Consider the following 14,006-nt stretch of genomic DNA (forward strand, 5'->3'; position numbering starts at 1 on the left):
TCTACTTAAGCCTTAAGGAATACCACAAGATGTTCAATTACTATAAAAATGGTTGTTGAATTTCGTTCTATAAACATATATAATTACATTTTTTATATATCTGTACCTGGGATCATAAATAATGTGATCCGATATCAAAAATAAAATGTAATATTAAACTACCTACCTCGTTGGCGATTGGACACCATTATTATAATTAATTATCATTAGTTAGGATCCAACAGCTTTGATTTAGAACGAGTTCCAGGTAGTTCAAAACATTTTTCAAAGGCCGTAGTGGAAAATGTATTTAATTTCAAATAAAATCAACTTGCATTATTAACTTATGAATAGGTAACTCGTTTGTTTTAATATCAGTTATTTATTTTTTTATTAAAACAGTTAACTAAACCATATCAAATTGTTCAAACGCCAGTTTTAATTAAATTAATATAGTTTTATGATTTTAGTGAGTAATATGAAAAGTGTAGCAACAAGTATATTCTAAAATACTGATTGGCTAAGTTTCAGTCTTTGAATTATTCTAAAGGATAGAAATCAATATTCTAAAATTAAATGTTTTCAGTTAAGAACACTTCGTGGAGTCATTTATGTTAGAAATTTTTAATTTAAATTAATGTAGACTTAAAAAACACAATGGGTAAATATTTGATATAATATTAAAATAAATTCAGACAGTTTAAGGGCCAGTTGCACCGTATCTGATTAAAGTTAACCGGAGTTTAATCGGCCGAATTTGCCCGGTTAAATATCTGTTATCAGCTGATTAAGCCTAATCAAAGTTTAACCGTAGACGGTGCAAGTGGCCCTAAAAATAATTTTTGTCTGTAGTATATAACCATAGCTTGGTTAGAAGATAAATCGTTTGACATACAGAGCTTTAAACTTGGAATAGGTAATGAAATGCACGACGTGTTTTTAATAAAAAAAAAAAAAACTATATTGAACTACCTATACCAAATATATTCATCAATAGTAAACATAGTTACTTATAAAGTAATATTATATTACGATAATAATTGATAATATTATTATACGTCATATACATAAATTGATAAATTTAAACATACGTATTAAACATAGCTATAGAACGGGTATTGCTACACTGTAGTTGTATTTCGTAAACATTATTAAAATGCTTATTGTTCACACGTATTGTTCGGTTGAACGAAGCAGGGAAGTACATAGAAGCCTCATAGATATTCTCTAAAAATAAATATAAGCATAATATAAAATTAATATAGTTTTTATTTTACATCGTGGAACGCGTAAAAAAATTCTAGAATTTCAGACGTCTGTTTTTGTCAAATCACAATATCATCTGAAATACTACCAAATACGTAACTGTGAGTGCGATCATAATGTTTTGTGCTTGTAATTTTTCCAAATATTATAAAATTGTCGTGGTCGGGATGTTCTCGGCAGATACGAAAGATAGGTAATATCTAAAATATTTCGTCCGTTATCGTTGGCCGTAGTTTCTTCATATTATGATTTTGTGGTCGTTATAAAGCTGTAAAATTCTTCACTGACGTGTTGGGTCGAAAAAAAATATAAAAGCCAATAATAATAATATATATATATATATATATAAAACATCCCTAGAACCGAGTACACAATCTCGATTGTAAATATTATTTCCCAATCTACGACACACACTTCAACGGTGCTGGAGCAAACAGATAGATATGCACTTTATCGAATTCGATTCACACACAAAGGGTGTTCTCGTACACCTACGTATTTTTGTACATCCAATATATTATATATATATTCTCACATATGTATATATTACACATGCACTTGGTGTAACTTTGTGTTATCTCCGAAGGAGTTGAAATCTAAATCCTACATACTATTATAATATAAAATTATTGCCTACGATATTTCAATTTCACCGCGCGACAAGTGCAACATTTGCATATTTACTTTAAACACGCAAAAGATGCACAATAGCATCTCGGCATAACCTTATAGTGGTATCATAATATCGTTACCACGCTTGGTAGTACGTAGATACATCTTAAGTTGCTACACACTCATATATAATATAATATATACCTACACTCATAATAAAAAATAATAACGCACTCTGCACCGTAACAATATTATATGATTCGAGTCGTACGCGTTCGTCCAAAAGCACAATAGTAATATTTTTATTATTATATGATAATAATTATACTAGTACAATATTGTTACGTCTACGTATTAAATAAAAGGTATACTTGAGTTGGCGCGGAACTGGATTCGAAATCACATTATCTTCTTTCTGCATTATGAGTCTACTTATTACAAACGCTAATAATAATATAGTAATATTAGTACTTGTGAACATACTCTAAGTGGATTTTTGAAGTGTTGTAAAATATTTTCTTACTATATAATATTATATGTATTCGCACATTCCGTACGTATTATTGTCAAGTGTGTGTACTCAACCAATTTAATTAAATGATGAAAGGAAACCTTTTTCTTTGTTGCGTTATCAACAATTTCGAACACGTTTTTTTACGTTTCAATAATACCACTCATGTACTATGTACAGTTCTTCATTGTTATACACTTACAGACTTTCTTATATAATATAATATAATACGAAGATGCAAAAAAAAAATTTCTTGGGCAATATTGGCAACATTTTACAGTGTACCTGCGTGATATTTTTCTGATTTTGATGGTTTATCATCTTTCCTATATATGATTAACCGAACACTGATTCTGAATTAAAATACTTTGATTCTTGTAGAAGATCACTGAAATTTATGATTTTGTTTGGAAGACATTTTATAAAGATTTGATGTCGAAAAAAATATCGTCCAAACGAGTTAATTACTAACAGTTAAATGTAATTGTATACCTATACGGTATAGGTACGATTATTATTATTTCCATTACTCATTAGAGTATTATACCTCATCGATTCCATTAGAATAGAGTAAAAGCCGTTGAACACTCTATTACTTATAGCAGGTACCCATATTAGTACCTACATCTATATTACGCGATCGTACCAAATAACTAATAAGTATGCGCCTTTAAGTACCTAGGTAATGGATGTTTGCATAGATCGTAGAATGCGGAGAGACAATTGAGTACTTACCGCAAAATAATTCTACTATTATATTTGTAATGCAGGCGAAATCAGTACGACCGGGAAACCTTTTCCCATCACAGCAGATAACGTAAGTAGCCTATAATATAATTCGCGGTCAAGATATCGTCGACCATTTCACACGAGCGTTTCTCTCTCCGCACTCCGCCACTGAAAGGTCTATATTTTATACGATGATGATGATTCATCGCAGAGCATCGTCGTATACATATCTATAATAATTCAATATAGTCACGTGATTATATACTAGTGACGCTCAGCCACTGAGTGGGTGGTCGACAATGTGTACGATAATATAATTATACATAGCTTTCGATTTTCTATCCATATATACCGGCATATGAATAGAGAAACGGGCACGAACGACGACGGAATGTTGTTTGGTATTTTGGCTTTAGTTTTGCGGTAGCCGGGCATATCGTTTATATATATATATATTTACTATATATGTATGTGTGTGTGTGTGTGTATATGTATATATGTAGATAGGTACTAGGTACCTACTATCAGAATGCTAATCGTGTTCAACGGGGTGGGAATTAATTACTTTGTGTACAAGTAAATCATTCGTCAGCGTGCGACGACCTCTCGTTCTCACCCATTCTCCACTTCACCCAGTTCACCCACCACACACACACACACACAAACGCTATTCGTGCAAAGGCGTACAGGTACCATAATAGCGACTACACGAGGGAAGGCTGTCAGCGGCGTGCGAGCGCGGTCCGGTAAGTCCGAATAGACAATAATCGGTTAACGAAATAGTGCTGTGGGTTTAGGCATAGCGCAGGCCGGTACGCGCTTGCGCCGATTATTCGGATTGATTTCGACAGCGTGTACCATATCATTGTACACGAATATAGGCATATATATATATATATGTATATGAGAATAGTTATACAGACAACACTACGTAATAGCACTACGGACACCGGCTCGAGGGATTTTTAATTAAAATTCGCGCCCCGATCGTATACAATATAAAGGTACGACGCATAATATACAATACAAATGTACAATTCTACACATTATTATACTATACTACACAATAATATCGTGTTGCGACACGATGTGTGAACGGACAGGAATTTTTTCCCGTTCGCATATTATATAGGTACCTAATATTATAATATGACATCCGACCGATACCTGCAGGTTGCAGCTATAATATTATAATAGAGTTAGTGGGTATGCTGCTCTCGGTGTCCGCGCGTGTTCGTACTTTTTTTTTTGCTCGCCCGTATATATAAATAGTACGACTGAGGAGAGAATGAAAAAAAATATATTATATAAGGGAAACGGTCAATATTCCTCTGCAGCGAGCATCATTTATACCCGAAAACAACGCGCATTTTTCAAACGTCCGGGTTTAATGTGCACGCGATACGTTATTTCCAGGAGTAAGTTTACATAAAAGATTTAACTGCGTAAAAAATTACACTGAATTAATTCAAAACTATCCAATTAAGTAAGGGTGCGTTACAAATTAGGATTTCGAGTGTTGGGAAAAAAATTAATATACAATATTATTACGTATTATATTTTACTGATTCGACTGTTTTTTTTAGAGAATTTATCACGGACGTTGTCAGAATATGACGTTCCTGTTGTTGTTGTTGTATATACCTAACGTGGCAAAATAATAACGCAAACAATGTTTAAACCAAGGACTGAAACCGAACCTAAAAGAACCAGTTCTGGAACCGGAACCTTTAAAATAGTAAGAACCTAAACCGGAACCGAAATCTATATTTTAATATAATAAAGTACCGGAACCGAACCGGAATTTTCAAATTAAAAAGGTACTTTAAGGTTCAAAAATAAAATAATTTTATTTATCATACTTAAAGATATTACGGTTTTGTGTATAACTTATGTATCTATGATATATTATGAGTTTTTTAATATTTCTCATACCTCAATAAATTAACCTAACCTAACCTCAATTATACCCACATTCTGGATGACTATTTGAAATTATTATAATTTTTGGTACCGAAATTATCTAGTACCGGAACCTAAATTATTTGGAACCGGTACCTTTATTTTTTTTCATCAAAGAATCAGACCGAACCGGAATCGTTATTTTATTTTTGGAGAACCGGTACCGGAACCAATACCGATAAATTCAAAAGGTTCCAGTCCCTGGTTTAAACCACCCCCCCCCCCCACCAAATACCCTGTAATCGGCAGTACATAAAACGTCATGCAATGACAATGATCTCACAGTTTGAATTGGATAGGATCGACATTAATAATGTCTAATCGTACCGCTGCACGACTGACGTCGGCTAAATGAAATATTGCCTGCCCTCCTCGCAAAATAACGCACACAATTGACACAAATACTTAACACATACGCGGCTTATTTATTTAAAAAAAGTTTCCAAGGCAAATCTATTTACTAATGTATACAAAATTTAAAACCACCATGTCGTACTAACCGATACCATATATAATAATAATATTATGTAGGTATTATTGTTTGATGTATATTGTATATATTTCACTTCATGATAAAAATGTATTTCGGGTGACAAGTATTAATTATTTTCAAAATAAATCAATCAGACCAGAAAAAATTCCAAATTGAAATGCATAAAGTAGGTATGCGAACAAACGTTTTTGTCAATATTAAATAAATGTAATAAGTCATAACTATTAATTTAACTAATTTCTATGTTTAAACGATAAAAATTGGTACTGTAAACAATAATTATACCAAATTATTATTGTGGAAATTTTAAAATGCATTTAATTAACGATTTTGTATATAATATTTTTTTTAACCCCATAATTATTGTTGATAATTTTTTGATATTTTATGTTTCTACTTTTACATAAAATAATTCGCCTGGAATAGCCTTTTCAAAATATAAACTAAATTAAGTAAAATTATGCACGCATAATAATAAATAGCGTATAATAAATCTTTGAAGTGCTTTTGCGGCACCTGTTATTTAATTTTCCGAATGGTATGAATTTTTTTACTCAATTTCTATAGATATTATATAGAGACTGTAATAATTTAGAAAATGGTAAATAAAGAAAAGCTATACTACTGAAAAATTTAATTTAGGCATGCTTCAAGTAGATAGGTATATTATTATTTTGTATGCCAGATCAATTAACATAATTACTATAGTTGACAATAATTAATTTACTTATTATTCTAAAAAATAATATTAATAACAATCTAATAGCTGCCTACTTCTTAAATATGATTTTAATTAATGAAAATTAACATAAATTATGACGTATCATGTCTCCGGGCTTATAACAATGATTTGGTCAACGCAATAATATCTTATAGTTTTTAATTTTCCAAATATCTATATCTATATTCACAATCTATATATATAAAAATTAAGACAAAAATGTATGACAATTCATCAATCGAGAACGGCTGGTCCCATTTGGCTCAAATTTTTTTTAAGATGTTTGTAACTGCCAGGAAAGGCTTTTATGAAATAAAATTTTAGGAAAATCTACTGGAAAGGTAAGAAATCTCAAAGATGTATGTCAAAAATACAACAGTGGCGCAACAGTGCATTAATATTATCTTGGTTGCTATTGGTTAATCGGGCATGTTTGTTGATTTCATATAATATAAAAAGGAATCACAGAATGTGTTGCTCAGCGCAATAATTCTACTGTACGTGTGTTGTGACTGAACTCCTCCTAAATGATTAGACCGATTTGAATGGATTTGTTTGTATGCGTTTGCGTTTATTCGTCTGATTTTAGTACGGTTAGGTTAGGTTAGGATTTTGTATTAATTGATTATATCAATCCACCAAAGGTAGAATACGACAAACTTGGTATAACTTTGATACTTTAGAATTAAATCATACACTAACGTACATACAGCACGGGGTCCGCGATCTACCGCAGGTAGATTGCCTACCTGATAATTTAGGTACTGCTGCAAATCAGAATTTTTATTCCGGGCAACGGAAAAGTTAAGATTAATTTTAAAACCATTCACCGAATATTAAATAACGAATTGAACAAAGTTTGAGTCACATATAGTTGGTACACTTAATGGGCAACGAAGTGCATGGGTTCAGCTAGTATATATATAACAAAAATGGGTATTTGCCTAGATAAATATTTTGTTAAAGGATATTTAACATAATATATGTATATAGTTTAATTAATATTAATAAATTGTACCACAATACACCTAATAAACGAGCACAGACATCCAAAAATTACATTATTAATGATCATCATATTTTTTTGATTAAACAAAATTGTACACTTACATTATTTTTTACGTTTTTAATATTGTTTGATTCGTGATTCTTTATCGACTTGGATAAAATATTTTAATTCTTCGGAATTATCTCCCCCTGTAGTTCGTATAAATTATTATAGAACTGCTGCCACCTCATCCTCTTTCTTCGATAACATAACGGTACAATTGTATTCACTCGAAATAGTTTTACATAAAACAACGTTCACCATATTAGCTATAAATTAATTAAAACATTGTAACAACAACCATCTACTCGTTCCACCTACTGTATGACCCATGGAGCTGGAAACGGCAATGTTAGTCTGATCGATATGTCGTTCATACAGTGAACATCTGTCGTCACCGTCGGCTATTTTTTACCATTATATTTTTGACGAAAATAATAATATTTTGCTCCGGCCTCTTATTGATTTTATCGTTAACGTGAAATAGACACCACCTTCGCCATTTAAGACCAACAAAATTGGTAACGCACGTACGGCGTAATATTTCCAAAGTATTGGAATAAAATTACCGACAATGTAAAATAAAATACGTTCGAGCCTAAGTTTTTCAACCCCTCGAAGAAGTCTTACAGGAACAGAGAGACCTTTTTTACCACTACTTTTCACTGTTATACGTAAGATTTTGTAAATACCAAAAGGCTTACTCTCCACATTATATGGCGTTCGTTCAAGCAGTAAAAGGTTTTTCACATATAGGAAGTAGGAAATCGTACTAGCTATTTTTCTTGTTTACCGACCCTTTCAAGATATTTTATAAAATCCAACTTAGGAATTCAAAAATCTCATTGGATCATTATAAATGTTCACACTCGATTTTATATTCAAAGCAAATTAATCGAATAATATTATACAGTGATTAATAATAATATTATAACCCACGTTACATAAAAATATATTTAAAAACTAAAAAATATTTCAATCAATCATTAAAATAATTATAAAAAGTTGCTAAAAAAATCTGACGGTGAAATATAATATACGTCATATTATAATATTATAAATAGCACGTAGGTACATTTAAAAGTGTTCACAATATGAACTAAAATATGAAATAAATTAAAATTCCAATATTTATAAGAGAATTTTCAAGGTTTATAAAATTTGTTTTAGTAATATAATATTAAAATATGTTTAATTAGTTACGCAAAAAAATAAATACGATTTTTTTTTAAAACCCTATAGTTTAGTAAAAGTGATACTAATTTGATACAGTATAGTCGGTGAAGATGCCTAAGTCTTTAGGATTATCAACTAATAATTGTTGAATATAAATACAATAAACCAACCCAAATAGAAAATTGTTAGATGTTAGCTGTTTTTCTTACATGCCAAGAGCTTTAGAAGGTAGCGCACAAATCGAAAAACAGTTGCCCGTTAAAGTACCAGTACCTACTGGATTAAACGATTTGGTATCTTCTGCTACCTGGCATTATACAGGGGTCACTAAATCATCCATAACATCATTTTAAAACCGATAGGTACATGCCTCGCTCAACTCAGAATCTTAACAACATACATAAATAAATAAAATAAAATAATTTATAAGTTCTTTATTTTTTTTATTTTGCTTTAATGCTTGAGATCCGAGATAAACGATACAGTCGTGTTTTATTCGGAATACGGTCTTATTGAAAAGTTAAAAAATTCTGATAGCAAACCTTAGAAAAATGAATGCGTTGAACGTACATTTAACTATTCATTGATAAAGTTCTGAAAGCCACTGTTGGTTAAACGCACCATTATCTGGTACCGTACAGAAGTATTATAAGTTTATAAGTTATTTTCGAACGTAAAATACGATGTATAAAGTCCATTTGATATTAAATTTAAAAATAATAAAGCGGAGATATAATGCGCGATAATATATTATTGTGTTAAGTTTATGAAAACTAATATGCAATCACTGTCCTCCAAATGATTATACAGTTGTGAAGCATCTAAAAGTATTGGTACCTATAATACTATACAGAAGATACAAAACTTTAACAATTATTGTTATCGATGTGATTTATTGTAATGTATGTAATCTAATAATCTCATTTATTGTAATTGACAAGAGTATTATACTATATTTAGTGGCATTGTTTGTGTACACTAAACATCATTTGGTATAATTTAGAAAATGTCGACACGTTCATATTAATTTTCTAAGTAATAATTCCCACAATGTAACAAAAACATCATATTATTACCTACCTAAACAAAATACAAACATTGTATAAAAAACTAAACAAAAAACGTTCCAAAGACAAAATATTATATCGTCGTTAATTAGACTGCGAAGAATAAAACTAGTTTTAATGACGGAAGAAAACCACCAAATGTACAATCTCGAAGTCATTTATAAACAGATTATATCAATAATTATTGAAACCGTATTAAAATTTGTCACGGTGACAATAATCAGGACAAATAGGTCAAGATACCATAGCAGATCTACGCTTACGCGAGACGGTAAAAACAAAAACTGAGGTTGAGAGCATAATATGTATAATGTCGTTCCAAATAAAATTCATCGCTTACACGCAATTTATTTAATTTCCAACTACACTTGTTCACCTATAATCTATATAGGTATATATATAATACATACTGCGTGTCGAGCCGAACAAACGTTTAACTGTCTGGCGATGTTATATGTTTTACGAACCACTGTAATAATAAATAATTTTCTTGTAAAAGTTGATTTAGGAATTACCCGGAGGATTATTGGTAAAACTTTGCGGAACCAATTCGGCGCGTACAGCTCGAGCAAAAGTAGCATTTAGGGGTGGTGTAAAATTAAATAAATGCCTCGGCTCGGGGATTAATAAATATTTTTCTTTCTGCCGGAAAAGTTTCAGTGTGGTTTTTGATAAATTGTTTTTCAAATATTATTTTTATTAATAATAACACGCACGCGCCGCACCGCACACGAGTTGTGCAGACCCGGCTGTGTACGATAAATTGTAATACAGCTTACTTAATACATATTATGATACGTAATTAGGACCGTTATACAACCTAGTGTAATCGTGTTTAATCATCGAACTCATAAACAAACACGTTTACTTAGAATATTAAAGACTTGATAAAAACAGTGTCCGATAATTAATCACGAAGCGCTATTTTGACGTAAAGTAAATAGGCTTACCAATAAAATGATTAACGAGCATCGACCGAGTTCAAACCATAAATTTTACTGTGCGGTCTTCATTTTTAAAACGAACCCTGGCCTTGGATTTTTTTATTTTGTTTTTTTAATTATGGGCTTCAAGTTACTATTTAATTAACTGATAACGAGTAAAATCGTTATATACACAATCGTTAGACTTTAAATAATAATTATATTGCCAAGACGATATATATATATAATTCGTCATGCTCAGCTAGAGTGCCACCCACAGATAAAACATCTAATAAGAGACAAAAAAATGTACTTATTGAGAGCGAAAGAAAATCTACCAAGGTACTTATATATAATAATATTCAACAACTCTCTTAACAAACTACAACACTACGACTTAATAAATGCGTGTACCTACTGATTATTATTCAACCCCGTCCAATATCTAAGTGCTCGTAAAAAATCACATCAGAATAATTATTTTTCAGATTTGTTAAATTAATAATATTAACCTAGTATACCTATTATATTCTGTGCAGAATCTCAAATGTATAATATTAAAAAGAAAATCGGGAAAAACGACATCTCAAAATCAACAAGAACTTCAACAACTCTATGTACAGAATTATATTCTCTATGTTATGATATTTAACTGAACGAAATTTATACTATGTGCCTACCCTAATAAAATAAATTAGCTGTGTTTTATAAAAATATTTTTAAAAATATAGTATGATTATAATATGGTATACTTTTAATAGATATTATATAAGGGAATTATAGTCTCTTAAATAGGTACATCACTCTTATGAGTGCACCCTTGATCATTAGCCAAAGGACTTTGTTTGGCCAAATGTATTTAATCGTACTTACAACGACAGGGTTTAGACTGAACTTTACGTAGGTCGAACCTCGCGCATATAGTGCATATTATATCATAATATGTATAAACATAATAAAGTGTCCCAACCTTTGTGTACCCCTTTAATTTAACTAAAAATGTCCACTAAAACTCATTTCTGAAGAAAGTTAAATGTTAATATTGGACTATACTAAGTAATGACATATCATACCTTGCAAGACGTATTCAGCTAAAAATATTTTTTGAAATACCACAGCTGGTATATTTTAAGCTCACAAAAACTTGAGACCTTCGATAAGTACGAAATACGTCGTAATATAATTTTCAGAATTTTTTCTGTTATCAAAGTAAATATTACTTTGAGCTAAATGCACCAATCGAAGTATGATGGATAAAATTATTATTATTAATACAACAAAATGTAGTGTGACCAGAGTGTATGCGACGACGTCGTCATCGGCATCAGATGTCTGCGGCCCTATGCAATGTTTAAAATAAACGCTGCAGGTCAATTAATAAATCGTATAACGCGTATATTATAGTGACTGACCACCGACCAATGGATTTATTGGAAGGTGCAGCGCTACTGTATGTGCGAGTGCGTATAGCAATAAGGCCAAATACCGTTTGGACCGCGTCCTGTTGCAGCGGTCTGCCTACCGAGCCGACGCGGTAACCGCAAAATAGTACAATTGGTTATATATGTATATAAATACAATATTCCGGTGCAGTTTTTATCGGACCGAAACCTGCGGACGCGTTACGCCCCGCAATGAGACTGCACGGCCGTAAAAGTTTCCACTACCCTTTTTGTCCCTCCTCCCCACCTACATCACGGTCGTCGTATACGGCTCATGCACCCCTCCGCCGGAGCCGCCTCCGTTCGGAGTTCACGTAATCTCGAAACGACAGAGAACGGAAAATGGGGAGTGGTGGGGTTAGTGGCAAAGGTATCTTTACCCCCTCCAGAACCACCCACGAGAGTATAACAATTACCGCAATAAAAACAAAACCTCCCCTAACCTCTTACCATCCATTCCACTTCTACACCACTACTACATCACCGCTGCACCCGCCGAACGGCCAGCAACTAGCTACTACTCCTCTCGGCGTCCCTGCTTCCGCCGATACGGTCAAACTTTGGCACTCTCAATAATTATGAGAATGAATTACGACGACCACTCGTGCACATAATAATATGGTGCATATAATAATATTATGATCGCACAGAGCGTTACCGATTATATTCCGTTCTCGCGATACACTTGTACACAGTTATTTTTAGCTTGACGATATCCGATCGTAATGTGACTCTCTTCTATAATACCCGATACAACCGAATTTCATTTTCTTTTCGAGAACAACTCGGACGGTGTTAAAACTCTCGATTTCTGACGTAGAAAATATTATTGTGATAAAACGTGCGACGATTTACTACGATCAATTTGACACCTATTATACGGTTAAACTATATATTATAGGTTAGGTATTACTTATTTGTTACTGGGGTATATTGTTGTTATTTATCTTTGCACATACTGTTGCACGTTGTCCCAATATTGCTATGCTGACTGTGAAGTTGAGGTTTCCAAAGTTGCAAGACACCCTTCATGTATATATTATGACACTTTATATAAGTGAACAGTTACACTAGTCCCGTAATGCTTCATACCTACTCCTCTTAATAATATTAATTATTATGCTCTTGAATTATACAGATATTTTTCAATCCAGTTAAGAAAGGTATTGGAACTTTTTTTTTTTTTTGGCTGGTATACTAAAACTAATTAAAGTATCGCCATGTATTCGTATACAGAATAATCCAATCACAGTACCGATAACTTTAGTTTGATTCAATAACGTGACGTTTAATTTAATTTTAGATTATGGTATACAAACAATATTGTTTTTTACAACATATCACAATATTTTCGATCGGTTTTCTGAAGTCATCAATTTCGTTTTACACTAATATACTCTGTAATAAAAAAAATTTTTTATTATACTTTATAATTTATAACGTGTACACAGCTGAGTATACCTACCTAGTATAATACACATTGTAAAATCAGTCAAAAGTCAAAAGGAATCAGAATTGTCTTTCTATAATAATTATAATTGCGGTAACATACGCTCTATCGATGGTATAAATTATTCCGGAGGTCGGCGGTATAATCTAGGATTCTCGTGTTTTCGATTTTAGCGATCCGCGAAAAATATTCGATTTCCCGCCGTGAATCTCTTCCTTTGATTTTCTTGTACATTATATTAAAATATTATCATAGACGTGTGTGTGCAGCGTGAGTGTATTATTGAGTTCCCTTATAATCGGACTACCAATCTAAAAACATGGGTGCGCCCATCATCTACTCCCATCACATGCCATATTCTTCACTCCCGCCAATCGACTTCCCGATCACATCCATCATCATCATCATCATATATAATATCATCGACCGAGTACGTCTATATTATGTTCACGTGTATTTATCCACAAAGTCTATGCATGGTTCACGTCCCATCATCGCGATAGCACCACTGCAATATCATATCGCGTGAGTTTTTAGTAATAATATTTGCTTTAAAACAATCTGCAGAACGCTATTATAGTAGTTCATAAGTCTCGGCGAGTTACTAACGCAAACAAACACTCGGTA

The 14,006-nt window shown here is 32.1% G+C and overlaps 1 protein-coding gene across 1 annotated transcript in view; it reads right to left on the reverse strand.

Moving 5' to 3' along the window:
* LOC100165486 overlaps nt 1-14,006 on the reverse strand; it is a 261,915-nt gene that overhangs the window by 96,974 nt on the left and 150,935 nt on the right. The window lies entirely within an intron of this gene.

Source organism: Acyrthosiphon pisum, chromosome A1 (assembly GCF_005508785.2).
Source record: "Acyrthosiphon pisum isolate AL4f chromosome A1, pea_aphid_22Mar2018_4r6ur, whole genome shotgun sequence".
NCBI classification, from domain to species: domain Eukaryota; kingdom Metazoa; phylum Arthropoda; class Insecta; order Hemiptera; family Aphididae; genus Acyrthosiphon; species Acyrthosiphon pisum.